The following is a 5,195-nucleotide window of genomic DNA, read 5'->3' as shown; positions in this document are numbered from 1 at the left end:
TAAAGAGCCTATGGCACTTATCGTAAGAGTAAAGGTGTTAACTCCGGTGTCCTGGCTAAATTCCCATTCTGTCCCTCTTACCATCATGGCCACCTAATCAACCCCAGCTACCAATTGGTTCATTCATCCCCCGGGGTTGCTGTTGTAAATGAGAATTTGTTCTCAGTCAATTTATCTGGTAAAATAAAAAATACAATCCCAAGCCAATATGTTAGAATACAAAAGCAAATGAGTATTGCTGTGAAATTCACATTGCTTCAACCTTTTGACTGTCTTTGTAGTTCCACTGTGGTATTTCAGTCAGTGTCAAGTGCCGTCATTACGGAGTTGAATGAGGGAATATGACTCATGCTACGGCCTATGGGGAGTGTGTTAAAAACATAGAGAGAAGTTATGAATTCAAAATTATTAGTTCAGACCTTCCAATCTCACTGGTCAAATTATATTTTAGATGCTATTCCCAGTTCCCACTGATGTTAAATATGAGCTAAATGATGAATTGTGAAAGTAAAATTAATTATATAGTAACTTTGTCTGGGTTTGTCTGTGTAATAGTACTAACAAATCCATCTCTACAATGGACACTCTCAATTAAAATCTACCACTTTACCACAAGTGCTACATCATTATGATAAGTTGCACCAAACTTCAAGCTGCAGTAATGCTAGGCAACATTGAACCTTCCTCAGTGTTTCTCTCTCTGGTGGCTTAGATGACTCATTAATATTAGGAAATGGTATATCCGAGCTCCACAGCCCCACTGTAGATTTGAAGTTGGGTTACAGGATGCTAGCAGTCAGCTTCATGTATGCCTGCCAGCGATGGAGTGGGCACTCCACACTGCCCTTTCCCACCTGGACAAAAGGAACACCCATTTGAGAATACTGTTCATTGACTACAGCTCAGCATTCAACACCATAGAGTCCATGAAGCTCAATGCAACTGGATCCTGGACTTCCTGCCTCGCCGCCCCCAGGTGGTAAGGGTAGGCAAAAAAAAATCGGCCACGCTGATCCTCAACACGGAGGCCCTTCAGGGGTGCGTGATTAGTCCCCTCCTGTACACCCTGTTCAACCACGACTGTGTTGCCAAGCACGACTCGAACACCACCATTAAGTTTTCTGACGACACATAGGTGGCAGGCCTGATCACCGACAATGATGAGACAGCCTATAGGGAGGAGATCCGAGACGTGGCAGTGTGGGGCCAGGACAACAACCTCTCCCTCAACGTAAGCAAGAATGGAGACAATTGGGGACTACAGGAAAAGGAGGGCTGAACACGCCCCCATTCACATCGACGGGGCTGTAGTTGAGCGGGTCAATAGGTTCAAATTCCTTGGTGTCCACATCACCAACAAACCATCATGGTCCAAACACACCAAGAAAGTTGTAAAGAGGGCACAACAATGCCTTTTCCCCCTCAGGAGACTGAAAATATTTTGGTATGGGTTCCCAGATCCTCTACAGCCGCACCATAGAGAGCATCCTGACCGGTTGCATCAACGCCTGGTATGGCTACTGATCGATCGGCATCTGACCGTAAGGCGCTACAGAGGGTAGAGCGTACGGCACAATACATCACTGGGGCCAAGTTTCCTGCCATCCAGGACCTATATACTAGGTGGTGTAAGAGGAAGGCCCCAAAAATTGTAAAGACTCCAGTCACCCAAGTCATGGACTGTTCTCTCTGCTACCGCACGGCAAACGGTACCGGAGATCCAAGTCTAGGTCCAATAGGCTCCTTAACAGCTTCTACCCACAAGCCATAAGACTGCTGAACAATTAATCAAATGGTCACCCAGACTATTTGCATGACCCCCCCCCTCCCACCCCCCGCTGCTGCTACTCTCTGTTTATTATCTATGCATAGTCACTTTACCCCTATCTACATGTACAAATTACCTCGACTAACCCATACCCCCACACATTGACGCGGTACCGGTTCCCCCTGTATATGGCCATAATCAATGTTATTTTATTGTGTTATTTTTTCTTTTTCATTTAGTAAACATTTTCTTAACTATATTTTCTTAAAACTGCATTGTTGGTGAAGGACTTGTATGTAAGAATTTCACGGTAAGGTCTACACCTGTTGTGTTTGGTGCATGTGACAAATAACATTTTAATTTGTTTGAGTTAGATAGACTCACCTCCCTTCCAGTGTCTTTAAGTAGTCGTTTTGGAAGAAGAGAGAGTTGGCGTTGTGGCCTTTGCCATCAGCCTAATACCAAAGTCCCCGGCCATGTGGACTGGTTTTGTGGGAAATCTTCAAAATGTTAATAAGTTATGGAGGGAGAGGTCTGCCGTGTCTGAGAGAGGCTTTTTGAGAGAGGAGCATTGTGGGTCGCCCGTACATAATGTCTCGCCTGGACGAGCATGGATTGGCCTGAGGATTACCTTCTGTCTTCTGAGCAAGCTAACGCTATCTGCTCAACAGCCTTTGCATTTCAATCCTCATAGTCACTTTCACTCTTGCACCAGTAGGAGAACACTGTTTTCACCACATGTAATATTGTAACACGATTGTACTGTACTGCGTCTTTAAGCATATTGAGTTTCTACTTATACTGAGTTTATGACTATAGTGAGTTTGAGTATACTGAGTTTATAAGTATAGTGAGTTTGAGTATACTGAGTTTATGAGTATACTGAGTTTATAAGTATAGTGAGTTTGAGTATACTGAGTTTATGAGTATACTGAGTTTATGACTATAGTGAGTTTGAGTATACTGAGTTTATAAGTATACTGAGTTTAATGGACGTTTGTTTGTGGAGTGCAGCTACCATGTAGGCTATCTTGAGATATTGTGTGGAGGTATTTGTGCTTACCATGTATTGTTATTGACAACCAGCTGTTTACTGCATTCTGTTATGACCGAATAGGGCCCTGACTGTCATCCACTGTCTCTTTCATGTCATCGTCTTGTACAGTATATTGCTTAGCTCAACAGGCTGATTCAACTACTCTCAAAACAGTATCCTCTCCAATGGCTGTATAGGAGACAAGGCATACAAACCACATGTATTGTAGCATTGTGTCAACAATAGTTACTGTATGCTAGCAATGGGAAGTGTGGTGATCTTGACCTGGATCCCAGCCCCACTTTGAGCTCTGGAAGCCATCACTGTCTTCGATATCTCCTGTAGATATAAGCTCACATCATAAATATCCTAAATGATGTTTGATTGCCTTCCAAATAATTAACTTTGTTTAAACAAGCACTGAGTGCTCCTTCCATCTCTTTGACTTCTCTCTCTCTCTCTCTCTCTCTCTCTCTCTCGCTCTCTCTCGCTCTCTCTCGCTCTCTCTCGCTCTCTCTCTGTCTGTCGATCCCTCTCCCTGCTTTCTCTCTCTCTCCCTCGCTCTCTCTGCCTTCTCCCTTCCCTCTGCTGGGAACAACTACAGTTGACAATTTATTATAAGCACCTTTCCTAAGTGACCGATAAGAATGTTTATGAATGAATGATTCAACAATGCCAAAATGTCATATCTTCAACCCAAGCCTGTATCTGTCACCAGCCATGATGTTCTCCCCTCCCTCCCTCCCTCCAGAAAAATCTGGAAGAAAGGTGGATGAAGAAATTAAGAAAATACATCAGCTATGAGCTGAGTGAAACCTCACAGCCTGGTCTCATAGACTAGATGTAACATAGTAAATGTTAATCCGGTACACTCAAATTAGTATGATATATGTTACATTTGGTATGGTTACATGAGACAGATGGCTACTTAAGGCAAAAATGAAAGTAGGGTGGTTGGTAGGGGTGGATGGGTATAACATGAAAATCTAGCAACCCAAAGGTTGGGATCCCAGAAGTTTTCCACACTCACAAAAAAAATGTCTCTCCAATTTTAGGCACAAATTAGTTTAGATCCCTGTTAGTGATAATTTCTCCTTTGCCAGATAATCCATCCACCTGACAGATGTGGCATATCAAGAAGCTGATTAAACAGCATGATCATTACACAGGTGCACCTTGTGCTGGGGAAAATAAAAGGCCACTCTAAAATATGCAGTTTTGTCACACAACACAATGCCACAGATGTCTGAAGTTTTGAGGGACTGTGCAATTGGCATGATGACTGCAGGAATATCCACTAGAGCTCTGCTACCAGTTGTGAGCCCAACGTGCCCTGATTTTATACATCGGAATAGGGCCGGGTAGGGCCTGTTTTTTCATCAATAACTAGGGTACGGGTACTTTTGAGGAGATGGGAAACGCCATTGGAATAGTATTAACAGCCATTGTGTACGTTGCCCATGCTACGTCAATGGGCCGCGCGGTGCATTACGTACTTTCAAGGAGAAGAGGCACGTTTCTCAACTCATTCCCTGACTTTGAAAAGGGATTGCGTGACAATTAGCTTAGCATCCACGTGACACAGCAAGACAATGTAAACGCAATTGGTCGACAGTCTGCTCTTCCTCCATTCATTGCACAATGCGATTCCTATCTCCTCCTTTCTCTAATATCACTGGCAGAGCAGCATAAGCAGAGCGATTAAGTGACAGACAGAGAGGAGCAGTTCATGGATTTACTAACGGAGGAAGTTCTTTCTGATTTCGGGTTTCGGGCAGGGCCCAAAATTTGTAAGAAGCAATCGGGCCTGGGTAGGGTAGGGCCTGAATGTTGCGAGCATGGGTAAGGCTCTGGCTTAATTCATGCCCATACAGCATTATAATGTCCACCACACCCAGCTACTTCACCTGCGGGATCATCTGAGACCAGCCACCTGGACAGCTGATGAAGCTGTGGGTTTGCACAATCAAAGAATTTCTGCAAAAACTGCTCATCGGCGTGCTCATCATCCTCACCAAGGTCTTGACCTGACTGTAGTTCTGCTTTGTAACTGACTTAAGTGGGAAAATGCTCACCGTCGATGGCCGCTGGCACGCTGGAGATTTGTGCTCTTCATTGATGAATCCCAGTTTCAACTGTACCGGGCAGATGGTGTTGTGTGGGCGAGTGGTTTGCTGATGTAAGCATTGTGAACAGAGTACCCTATGGTGGCGGTGGGGTTATGGTATGGGCAGGCATAAGCTATGGACAACGAACACAATTGCATTTTACTGATTTGAAGGCACAGAGATACCGCGACGGGATCCTGAGGCCCATTGTTTTGCCATTCATTCACCGCCATCACCTCATGTTTCAGCATGATAATGCTGTTAGTTATCAACCCCATGTTGC

Source organism: Salvelinus namaycush, unplaced genomic scaffold (assembly GCF_016432855.1).
Source record: "Salvelinus namaycush isolate Seneca unplaced genomic scaffold, SaNama_1.0 Scaffold840, whole genome shotgun sequence".
Taxonomy (NCBI): Eukaryota; Metazoa; Chordata; class Actinopteri; order Salmoniformes; family Salmonidae; genus Salvelinus; species Salvelinus namaycush.
Note: the sequence above shows the minus strand (reverse complement) of the source record.